Genomic DNA, 13,671 nt, shown 5'->3' with positions numbered 1-13,671 from the left:
AACTTTAAGGGGTTAACAGTTTCATTTTAATTAAACATACATATATCATTCACTTAGTTCAGGGAAAAAAGTCAGCACCCTGGACTTCAGAGCAAATAGAAACAAATTACAAGCAGAAATTATAAGCAGAGCAAAATAGCATTAATCAACAGACAGGCTTCTATCTGTCTGACCAAATCATTACATACATAGTTACCAGAGAAAGAAGCACCAACATCTGGATTTTCAAAGCCAGGGGGCTCCATGACAGCTACTCAGAGTCTTGTCTGGTCAAATCACAAGACACTTTTCCAGTGAGTGAGAGCCCCAAAAGCAAAACACCAACCGCAGAGCTCATATACCCTGTTCAGGATCCTGAGGGCTCAGAGTCTGCTTAGCAAAAAGGTGTGCGGCCTGGGGCCTGGGGTTTTCTTGTTACTTAAGAAGGTCATCAAAGACTCTTGATTCAATCAAAAACTCCCAACTGAAACAAAGGGAAGACTCATTACCTCAGTGCTGAGAAGTACTCAAACAAAAAACAGCGGAAAAGTCCTACTTTGCTTGCTATTACATTTGAAAGGCAAGACTCATCAAAGGTACTTGACTACCTCAGTGCTCCAAAAGAGAAAACAGTAAAAAAAAAGTCCCACCCTTCTTACAATTACAACAGATGGGACCTACAAGCAATGATGCTACCACCTTCCATGGTCATCCATTTTAAAAACTTATTGTCTGTAAAAATTTATTGTCCAGGTCCTTTCAGAAGGAGTAAGCACACATAAAACCAACCTGCTTAATGTCTCCCATACAAAATGTTTTTTTATCTGTCACCTTCATGCCTTTGAACATAGCCTGGCCAGCAAGCCTAGGTCAAGCTCACTTCAGTTTGTTCAAATAAAATATAGTTTCCAAACAGCCTGCAGCTCCAAAAAGTTAAGTGACTTGCCCAGGGACATACAGATAAGATGTACTAGGGCAAGATTCAAACCTAGGTTATCTCAGCTTTAAGACCAATTCCCTATCAATTACGTTATGACTGCCTCTCCTGAAAATTATTAAATTATTTGTGTATATTCTATGTCCCTCCAGTAGAATGTAAAATTCTTGAAGATAAGGACTGATCTGTTTTTTTGTGAATTTCTAGCATCTAAACCAGTGCCTGGCACATAATAAGTACTATAAAGGTTTGTTGAATTGAATTTATTTGAATTGCCCCCAAGTCTTTAGGTTACTTTTGTGCCTTCTTAAAAATATATATATATATATATATACATATATATATATACATATATATATTTTAATATGATTCAATGACTGAAAAGTTTGTCTTCAAGCCAGAAAGACTTGTATGAAAGTATTACCTCTAACATGTGTTAGCTGTGGCACCTTGGGCAAGTCATTTAACTTCCTAGTGCCCCCAGACAACTCTTTAAGACTCTAAAATGCAGAGAAGGTGCCAACTGGTGTTGGTAGAAGTTTTTTCACCTGGAATTTCCTTATATGATTGAAATCATGGGTCCAATTGATGTTTTTTTTTAAGTCTAATGCAATTTATTTATGAGCTCTATCCTTGTCTCGCCAAGTCACAGTGGTTATGATTACTATGAATATGCCAGTGTGGTTCTGAATTGCAAAATGTAACATACTCTCCCTATAGAAGACAGAAGCAAGACATTTATTCAGACACCAGAAAACCAAATCCCAACACCAGTAAACAGAATCCATCATAGCAACAAAGAAGTTAATACATATTACCACTACAGGGAGCAACTCCATCCCAAAGCCTTCCCACAAACAAACACTCACAATCCTATCTGCTTGCCTGTGTCCTCTCTCTCTCACCAGTCTAACTGCTCTAACTTCCTTCCTGCTCTACCCTTTCCTGTTCCACCTGTTCAGCAAGGTCCTCCCACTAAAGTGACTTGGGCTTCCATGTGACTTAAGCAGGTCACATGGGCCTATTCATGGTTGGGAAAGATCTTTAAATTAAGCAAATAATACATTAACAATACAATTCTTTAGCCAAAATCTCCTTCAACATGCACTATACTGAGGGGGAGATTTAGAGAGTGTTACTTCATTGACAGAGTAAAATAGATATTAAAATATTTTAAACACACACACACAAACACACTTTCAGTCTATCTAGTCTATGTCTCTGTATCTTGCTAAGCTGATCTAGTTAGAGAGTTAGAATACAATGAATTTAATGTTAGAATTTAAAAACTAATACCTCAGATATGAAGATCAAGAAAAATTTAGTGTCCCTGTCTCATAGTATTCCCTTATAAATAATCAACATCCAGGATGAACTAGAGTATTCTGTTTTTAGACACGTGATATTTTTCCAGCCTCTGTTCCTTATGCCTAAATTGCTCATGTCCCCTTTACATCTATTAAAATTCTATCCAACCTTAAAAGCCCAGCTTCTCCATGTAGCTTTCACTGATACTCCTCTTGTGTATTTTTTGTATCATAGTTATTTATGTTGTTTCATTTGCATATGTATCATATCTTGCCACTAGACAGTAAACTCAGGGAATATTCTCTCTCCCCTCATTGTGTCTTGAATTCCTACACATCCTTTAAAGACTAACTCAAATGCTACATCTTCATGAAGCCTTTCCTGATCCCCCCCTGTCATTAACAACCTCCTCCAGATCCCCTGTGTAGCACTTATTTTGCTATTTCTCTAATGTACTCATCATTCATAATTTTCCATATTTATCTATGCATGCATCTTATCTCTCTACTAGGTTGGAATAATAACTCCCATTTCTACAGCACATTAAGGTTTGTAAAGCACTTTCCTCATAACCCAGTGAAGTATATAGGACAATTACTCTCTCAGTTTTTGTAGATGTGGAAACTGAGGTAGAGAGTAGTAAGAGGCTGCCCAAGGTCACACAGGTAGAAAGTAGCACAAGTAGAGTTTAAACCCAGGTCTCCTGGTTCTCATCTAAGTTCAGTGCTCTCTCCATGATATCACAACTTTAAAAAAAATTTTTAATATCATACTTTCCCAATTACATGCACAAATATTTTGTAACATTCATTTTTAAAAATTTTTGAGTTTCAAATTCTCTCTCTTCCTCCCCTCTCTCTTCATTGAGAAGGGTAGCAATTAGATATAGGTTATACATGTCCAGTTGTACAAAACATATTTCCATATTAGTCGTGTTATGAGAAAAGCAGATCAAAAAAAAGAAAAAGAAAGTTTAAAAATTATATTTTGATTTGCATTCAGACGCTATCAGTTTTTTCTCTAGAGGTGGATAGCATTTTTCATCATAAGTCCTTCAGAATTGTCTTGGATCATTGTATTGATGAGAATAGCTAAATCATTCACATTTGATCATCATAAAATATTGCTGTTACTATGTACACTGGAATAGAAGATGTGGAGGGGAATGCTTGAATTTTACTCTCATCAGAATTGGCTCAAAGAGGAGAATAACATGCGCAATCAGTTGGGGATAGAAATACATCTTACTCTATGGGAAGGTGGAAGTGGAAAGTGATGAGAAAAGGGTGGGGGTCATAGGGAGGGTGGACTAGGGGAGGCGGTAGTCAGAAGCAAAACCCTTTCGAGTGTAGACAAGGTGAAAGAAGAAACAGTAGGTGAAACAGGGAAAATATAGGATGGGGAGAAATAAGCAGTTTATAGCAAATTTCTCTGATAAAGGTCTCATTTCTCAGCTATATAGAGAAATGTATCAGACTACAAGTCATTCCTCAATTGATAAATAGTCAAAGGATATGAACAGGAAGCTTTTAGATGAAGTAATCAAAGCTCTCTATAATCTTTAAGAAAAATGCTCTAAATTACTGTTGATGAGAGAAATGCAAATTAAAATGACTCTGAGGTTCCACCCCACACATATCAGATCATCTAGATGACAGAAAAGGAAAATGACAAGTGTTGGAGGGGATGTAAGAAAATTGGGACACTAATTCACTGTTAGTGGAGTTGTGAACTGATTCAATCATTCTGGAAAAGCAATTTAGGACTATGCCCAAAGGGTAGAAAACAGATATCATCCCACCAACTCACACCTGTGCCCTCTTGTCTATATATATTCCTTCTAACTGCCTTGAGTGAGAAAATTCTCCGGAGTTATAAGTGTCATCTTCCCATGTAGGATTGTAAACATTATTGAATCCCTCATAATTTCTCCTTCCTATTTACCTTTTATTCTTCTTTTGAATCTTGTATTTGAAAGTCAAATTTCTATTTAGTGCTAGTCTTTACATCAGGAATGCTTGAAAATCCTCTATTTCATTAAACATCCATTTTCCCCCTGAGTGATTATACTCAGTTTATACTCGGTTATAATACAATGAATTTAATGGTAGAATTTGAAAACTAACACTTCAAATATGAAAACCAAGAAAAATTTAGTGTCCCTATCTCATAGTACTCCCCTATAAATAATCAATATCCAGGATGAACTAGAATAAGTTCTTGGTTATAATCCTTTAGAGTAGAAGCTGCTAAATCTTGTGTTATACTTATTTGGAAGCATTGTTTGGAGGAGAATTTGGAGAGTTTAGGCAAATCCCTTCCTTTTCTCCCCCATCCTGATGCCAAAGTGTTTAATTGATGGCAAGTTTCATACAGTCTGGGATTATAGAATCTTTAAATTTTTAGTTTATCATGGTTCACTTAGTAAATGTGTGTTGAATGAAATTGAATTGAACAGGATAGTGATTTCATTCTTAAAGAGTTAATTTCTTTGCAGCCTTCCCCCCCCATAGGTTATTATTAATTAATTATATAACATTTTCCCAATATTTCCTGACCAGGCTATCTATGGGTAGGTATATTTGTTAGATGAATATGCCTTCATTTTCTTCTCCCTCATTTCACCAGGCAGATCGCATCAGTGCTAATAATCACTCCTCTGACCAAACACGTTAATAATAGTAATAAACTAACATTGTGGTCTGCTCTAGGTGAGGTGCTCAAATGTAGCTTTGCAGTACAGTAAAATAAGTACCATGAAAGAAGGCACTCTACTATGAAAGATGTGTTTTCTGTCAAAGTTTTCTAAATGCCTTCATAAAGTCTGAGAACCAGGACATTCCCATTGTATTATAAGGCACAATCATTTTGAGCTTTAACTTTGCAGAACATCATTATTTTTGTTCTTTTAGGTAGAATCTTCACCTACCCCTAACATACTAAACTATATCTTGTGTATTACCTTCAATTTAGATCATAAGTACAGAGAAAAGGAAACAAGTTTTTATTAAATGCCTCTTATATGCCAGGCACTGTGCTAAGTGCTTTACAAATATTACTTTATTTGATCCTCACAACAGTCCTGTGAAGTAGGTATAACCATTATCTCCATTTTGCAGTTGAAGAAACTGATCATACAAAAGTTAAGTGACTTATCTAGTCACGCAGCTAGTATGCATCATGCTGGATTTGGATTCATCTTCTTTACACCAGGTGCAATTCTGTATCCACTGCATTGCCTACCTGTCTCTGATATATTATAAGTGATAACTTAAACTGTTTTGGAATTAATAAACTAGATCAATCTCTTCATTTTATGAATGAGGACGCTGAGGCCCAGAGGGGTATGGTGACTGCCCCTAGGTCATATGGCTGGTTGATTAACCTTGGATTGTCACTTATCGATTCGTTGAAGACACCATATAAAATTCGGTCAAAATCAGGTATTGTTGTTATTCAGTCATATCTGAGTCTTTGTGACCCTATTTTGGGTTTTCTTGACAAAGACACTGGAGTGATTTGCCATTTATTTCTCTGATTCATTTTACAGATGAGGAAACTGAAGCAAACAGGGTTAAGTGTCTTGCCCAGGGTCACACAACTACTTAAGTATCTGAGACCAGATTTGAACTCAGGCAAATGAGTCTTCCTGATTCCAGGCTCAGTGCTGTATTCGCTGCACCACCTAGCTGTCTCTGGAGTAAGGTAAGCATCAACAGTTGTAGCCTCTGTCTTAACCCAGGGGAGAATTAGTAGAACTAAATAATAGAACACTATTAGTTAAGGTTAGTTGAATTTCCCAGTTACGTCAGTATTATTTACCTACTTGAGCTCTTCTTCCTTTCAGTTCTCTGTTATTCAAGAAACATATTGGATCTTCTCAGTGACAAACCCAGAGTAATCCCAGGATTGTAGACTCTTAGAACTGGCAGTCACTATAGCGATCATCTGATCCAAACTCCAATGCCCTTACTTTGCAGGTGAGGAAGGTGAGGTTCTTAAATTTTTGTTGGTTTTTTTTGGAGGGGGGAATGCATGGCAATTGGGGTTAAGTGACTTGCCCAAGGTCACACAACTAGTAAGTGTGTCAAGTGTCTGAGGCCAGATTTGAACTCAGGTCCCCCTGACTCCAGAGCTGGTGCTCTACTCACTGAGCCACCTAGCTGCCCCTGTAGAGGTCCTTAAATTTGAGACAATTTTCCTTATCACACAAAGAATACAGAGATAGATGACCTGGGATTGTGCTCAGGTTTTTGCTCTTCCTGCCATGCGACACAGCTTCTTTTCTTTAAAAGGAAGGAAAATGGGATTTAAGTAGTCTTAATTAATCACATAAAAATGTGTATATTTATTAGACTGTAAGCAAAATTTCTTTCCCTCTCTCTTCTGTCCTTACCATTTTCCAAAAAGAAAAGAAAAAAATCCCTAAAAGGGACCTCTAATTTATGGCCTGAAAGAGACTGTAATTCTTGACATCCAGATATCGTTATCATTCCAGAGATGTCTATTGTCCAAAGAGTTTCTCAAGCCCTGGGCTCATTTTGGTTGTGATATTCCTGAGATTGCACCTGGCATTATATTTCTGCTTCATTCCTTACTATAGTATGGATAATAACAGTCACATCCAAATGCCTTTGTTATTGTATCTTCCAAAAGCAAAGAGACTAGGCTTAGAGAGTGCCCCAACACATAATTTAGAGCACTATCTACCTCTCCTAACTAAATACAGATTGCATAGAGCTTTAAAGTACGTACAACATTCTGCATCCATTAGCTCAGTGGATCCTAACTGATCCTGCGAAATGTTACGATTATCCCCATTTTGCAGATGAGAAAAGCAAAGCTCAAAAAAGTTTAGTCAATTTCCCAGGGTAACGTGACTAGTTAAGATGGCTTTCTAAGCCAGCTCTTTCTGCTGCCTACGTCAGCCCTCTCTCCATTTCGTGACATTGCTACCTGTTGCACAAGATAAAGAGAACCAATAAAACTATAGCTAACTATTGCCAAGGTAATATTCAGAAATATCTGGATGACTGAGTATTTTTTATCCTTTTGCAGTCCATCCTGGTCCATTATAACCACCAATATTATTTCTTTCTCTCCGATTTAAGTGTTACACCATGTCCAAATTCTCTATGAATTTATGGGCAGACAGAATATTCTCTGAAAGCCCAAAGGTACTATTCCTTTATCAAAAAATAATTTATTCTTTGCTCTTAAAAAAATTAAGAGCATTTGCACTAAAAGAAAAGTTTGCTTCATGGTGAATGTCACTAGTTTTCCATTTGCTCCAAATCTACAGCTATTTCTGACTTCTGGGTGCATTTATGTAATTAAAAGCCAGGGCAATTATCCACCAGCTCTGATGTCATAGTCAAGAGACTTATGTCCTTAGGTCATGAAGAGGCAGTAGCCACAGCTGAACTCTTAACAGAAAATTCTAGCATGAAAAGAATAATTCTAGCCATTATGAAAGGGGTAAATTCTTTTGTAAAGTGTAATGTCTCAGATAAGAAGAAATAGAATAATTCTTTCTTTCTGCTTCACTTCAGAGGAAGAAACTCTTTATACAAGCCATACCTATTGGAGATTTTTAAGTGTAAAAACAAACTTAAATGAAACCAAAACAGTGAATATATTTTGACCTAATAATAATAATTCACATTTAATAATACTATACAGTTTGCAAAGAGCCCACAATATCATGAGGTAGGTAGCACAGATATGATTATACTCATTTTATACTAGAAGAAATTGAGGGGTAAAGCAATTTATTTGGTACATAATATATCAGTTTTAGAGCCAGAGCTTGAACCTAAGACTCCTGACTTAAGGTCCAGTGATCTTTCTAAAAGATTGCACTATATTTCTTCCCTCTGAAAAAAATTCTAAAACTGTCCATATTATTTTTTAATGTACAAACAAGGAGGCAGTATGCTGCCCTGTGAAGAATACAGTATTTTGAGGACAAGGACCTGAGTTTGAATTCCAGTTATTTTACTTACTACCTGATGTAACCTTACTTAACATTTCTGGGACTCAGTTTCTTCATTTGTAAAATGGAGAATTGGACTAGATTACTTCTAAGATCACTTACAAAACAGAATAATTTTGGGGAGACCTTTTGCACATTTGTATTGGTAATCAAAATGGGCTCCTTAGCACTTAGTTCAACAAGTGCCCTTGAAGAGTCTGGCCTTTGTTTCCTTTGATTAATTCAGTGTCTTTGATTGAGTCTTACTAGGTGCTAAGCCCCAGGCCCAAACCCCTATTAGGTGTAAAACCTTAGTGGGTGTGGATTGGCAACTAAGGTGGGGCCCAAGGTGGGGCTAACTCCAGGGAGGGCCTAGTTTACATGTCTGGGAGAGCAGAGGCTTTTAGACCACGTGGGTTTAAGTCCACCTCTTTGTGACGATTCTAGGTCGCGTGGGTGAGTCACATGTGTGACTCACCCCTGACGCTGAAAAAAATATAAAACCAGGGGTTGGCTGGCTGTTCTTGGGAGCTCTGCCTGCAGCAGTGGTGGTGAGTGTGACTCTGGGCTAGCCCTTGTTCCGAGCTCCCGGGCTGAACCTAGATGTTGGTAACTATGAATTGCATTGGGTCTGCCTGATGATGTTTGTAATTTGTTTGTAATTTATTCTGAAGTTCAGGGTGCTAGCTTTTCCCCTGAACTAAGTGAATGCTGTCTGTATGTTGGATTAAAGTGAACTTGTCAACCCCTTCACCTTGCTTTCCTTAGTTAAGCAGATCAAAAGAACCTGTGCTATTGGCAGCTTTCTGGGTGCTGGCTGGATGGATCTTACACCCCCATAGAAGCTGCTAGCCAGATTGTTGAAACACCATTCTTCATTGATTAGTTACAAAATAGACATGTGTGTACATATGTATATACATATATGTATATGCATATGTGTACGTGTATGTATTCTATTGTGTGTCATATGTTTGTGTATATATACTTACAGTTATGCATTATGTAGGGGTATATATGTGTATACATATATATATACACATATGTGTACATATATATGTATGTGTGTGTGTGTGTGTGTGTGCACGCACGCGGAATGGGTCTACCTAAATTAGTCTGAGAGAAAATTCCATCCCCTCATTCTATGTTCAGATTTCCGTTGAACCAAGAAAAGAGACGATTGAAAAATTACTTAGTGAATGGTGACTTCATAGAGATCCAACCCAGAAAACTGGCAACCAGCTGAATTTTCTGCCAGATGTGTCGTTCCAATCTATCAAATAACGGTGAGTTTCTCCTTTGTTTGGTGCCAGATGTAGCTGCCAGCTGAATAGAACATGAATTTTCCCAGAGAGGTCATTCACATTTTTATCCAGAGCAAGTTGAGAAATAGCCACAGGGTGATCCAATTCAATTGAACAAACATTGACAAAATGCCTGCTACAGACATGGCACTGCCTTGCTGTTGGGTATGCAAAAAACAAAAATGAAGACGAGGGCCACAATCAGATCTTTCGGAAATAATACAGTTCTATAGAAAGCTGTTGAACTCAACAGAGATTTTTGCTGGATATAACAAAAGTTGCTTAAAGTATGAAGTTAATCCAGTGTGTTTTAATGGTGATTATGTGATTTTCATGATTTTGTTTTTGAAATTAACAGTCATTTTAATACTTCCCAAGATGCTTATCTGCTGCCATCAACTATCATTTCTCCTACAAATTCAAAACCCCAAATAGAAGTTTGTCCTCTATCCCAGTTAACACGTTTTTTCATGGACCATTTGAAAGAATATTTGCTATCTAAGAGCAATTTTACAAGACACAGGAAAAAGCATCACACTCTTCTTAGTCCAAACCTAATTTTTTCCTGCATTCTAGTAATATGTGTATAGTAATTTTAGAAATGCATGGCATTAAATAACTGTCTTTGTGCATCTTTTCACAGATCTAAATGAACACCAGGCTATTTTTCTTTTGGATTGAGTGAGAAAGTTTGTCAGATGGAGACAGTCACTCAGGACCTTATGCCAAGACCACAGCCCATTTTTCTCACAACAGACTCATAAACACAAACAGAAATATGAAACGGCTGACAGCTGTCACACTTCCAGGAATTATCTTAATTAAGACATACAGTACCAAGAAGGGTTAATATTGCTTGAAAATAAAAGCTTCCATTCCAATAACAAGATAGCTCTGTGTGCATTGCTGGGTCAACACCGTAATTAAGAAAATTGCCTTTAGTGTGCTTGTTTGGCAATGCTATTATCATCTTTTTTTCATCTTTTAACAAGAGTAAACTACTTGAAGATGTCCCCATTTACTCTTCTTGCTTCTACTAACCCCTGAACCCATCAAGTCCATACTATTCTAGTATTTAATGGGCTAAATGAGTTACTTTATCATCTGGTTCACCCTGAAGTCTTTTACATATTTTTCTCGACCTTTAACCTTCAAACTATTATTTTGACAGCTATCATTAATGCTGCATCCCAGAGAACCACACATTGACTAAGATGGATGGTGAACTAGCTAAGGAGTTGAAAGGAATGAACACCCACTTTCATCTTCCTCTTGATTAAATCAAAACCATCCAAAGACATAGCACACAGGGTGTTCTGGGAAAGTACTGGAGCATATTAACCAAGATTTTTAGTGGAATACCCCATTTAGAGAGAGGAGAAGATTCCAACTATAAAATAAATAGACCACATAAACTGAACATCTAGAACTCCATAAATTTGATAAATTATGACCATTCAACTATGAAATTAGATGAATCAATATGTGGTTAGAATTAAAATACTCTGCTGTGCTCTGTTGAAGAAGCAGCTTCCTAGTAAATTTAGTAAAGGGAATCCCAGTGTCAGGAGAAAGCGTCAGGACCAAAAGAACATAGTTAACTACAAATGGAGTTTTGGTAGAGAGCACAACATCTTTTACATAGAGTCTCCCACTTCAAAGAGCAGGTTGGTCTTCTCTGATCATTTGCTTGGAACAGCATGGTCCGTGGTTCAATGCAATTGTGAAATCATTACCAACTCAGGCCCACACAATTTAATTGCATCCTTCTGCCAGGAAATAAGACTATAACTCAGTTTGGTGACTTAATTTATATTGGAGGGAAAGATTGTACTTGAATGGGGGCAAGGAACAATAGCCCAGAACTCTGTTCTCCTAAAATTTGATCCAAGAATTTGGTGAAACTGTATGTCAATGCAGCATGCATACTAATTGCAAAGTTATTAAGGTTTGTTTTTGTTTTAGGGCAAGGGAAGGCAACCCACTTAATAGGAAAAATGGTATAGAATTACTAAGAAACAAAAAAGACTTAAGTGGATACTCAAGTTTTACTCAGAAGCTTCATTGATAAAATAAACTCTCAAATGTGGACAGAGGAATAAAAAGCAGAGGGAAAATATTACAAAGCGAAAATATTTCAGTAGCAATTTCTACAAAAAAGAAATGTAACATCTATTTTTTAAGGAAAACTCTTCTTTTAAAAAAATTCTGATGGACTTGATTCTTTACCACTCAACAAAGTGGATGGAACCTTTCTCCTGCTAGAATTCTTATGGGCCCTGGCAATGTAAGGAATTGCTTAACAATGTCTATACGCTGATTCGGTGTCTACATAACAGAGATAGGAAATTGACCCATGAGTTGTTGGCAAATCACCCTCCATAGCAGTTTTTAAATGTTGAAGAGCTATTTATTCATAGAATGACTGTGGCTCATTCTGCCATGCTGGAAAGGCTTCAAACACTGTGCCAGCAACAGACTCCTCTTGCTTTGGAAGGACCAGCCTAGTTAGGTATGGGGGGCTTATTACCAGTTGGCTGGACACTTGGTGATCAGTTCTTTCTTTTCATCAACCCATGAAATGAGGAAAAATACAAAATTATCTGAAGTCTTATATATTTCCTCCTGCTTCTGCAATGGTGGTGCTGGAGAAGTAGAAAAGGAGGCACTTATTTTTAGAATAACTAAAATATTAACTTAGTTGCTGTTACTCTAAATGTGAGATCCTTGTCCAGCAATAGGAAGAGGCTGAATTGCATCCTTCCTAACAATCTAACTCTAAGCATTCAGGGCATTTTAAAGCAAAAAAATAGTTGCTATTTAATGGGAGAATGGTTCACAAAGTCTCTTTGAAGAAAAAGACAAATGATTAAAGATTTGGTTTTATCATGTATTCAAGTGAAATGAGAAATACCATTCCATCAAATGTCTGACCTCCCAGAATTGTGATGTTCATGATAAACATTTGCACAAATGCCATCATGCAATAATTACAATTTCTGTACCACTATCTATTAGACAGGATGAAGAGGGAGAGGGGAGATAGATAGATTGACAGATAGATAGATATAGATATCTATAGATATATAACCACATGCATACATATATGTGTATATATGGATATGCACATAAATGTACAAACATGTGTATCATGTGAATTATATATAGTGTGCATATATGTATCATGTAAATACTTATATGATATGTATGTGTATATGTACATACACACATGTGTATGTATGTACGTGCATATACATACATCTATATACATACACATACATATTTTATATACATGTATATGTATATGTATTATGTGTGTGTTTGTGTGTGTGTGTGTGTGTGTGTGTGTATATATATATACACATATATATATACCAACAGGTATTTTGATACTTGGCAATGTGCAAAGCTGAGGACAGCTGCCACTAGCATGAGACATTCTCCAAACTGTGCTTAAGCCAACTTCATAAATTTGACTTTCTAAAAGTTACTTGAGGGTAGAGGACTAAAATGATTCTCAAAAGATAATCTACTGGGGACCTGACCAGATGACATTAGAAAATAACCTTGACTCTTCAGATGTACACCCAAGAAATCTGAGGGCAACTTGTAGCAGGCTCTGCAGACCCAATGTATTAGTGAAAAGGGGATTTGGGACCAGAGTCTTGAGAGGTTTTCATGGCTTTATAAGTAAAATCTTCCCTAGGGCTTTTGAGGATGAAGTACAATCAAGGATGACAAACATATAAAAATGGAAAAAATCTGCCAAAAATGTTATGATGAAATCTTTTCTCTGTTAAGTATAGTATAGCCAACATGTTTGGAATATCATATAACAGTCCAAGAAAGCAATAATGGGAAAAGCAGCCAAGCCAGACTGAATGTACACAGAGGAGGTCTGTGTTGGAAGTGACACAATTGTGACATGATTGAAGGAACACTACTCAAGGTGTCTGGAAAAAGTAAAATTATGAAAGGCATAGAAAATACCAGATATTCTGTCTTTAAAAAGTCAACTGAAAGAACCTACTCAACCAAATGTCCACTTTATCATCGATATAAAGTTTCCATGAGAATTTATATATCAATCTAGCAAACAAACATTTATTGAGTGCATACTACTAAGAACCATATGCCATAAGCCATCTACCCAAGCAGGCATAGGAACC

Source organism: Trichosurus vulpecula, chromosome 3 (genome assembly GCF_011100635.1).
Source record: "Trichosurus vulpecula isolate mTriVul1 chromosome 3, mTriVul1.pri, whole genome shotgun sequence".
NCBI lineage: Eukaryota > Metazoa > Chordata > Mammalia > Diprotodontia > Phalangeridae > Trichosurus > Trichosurus vulpecula.
The sequence above is the reverse complement of the archived record's forward strand: the minus strand, read 5'-3'. Positions refer to the sequence as shown.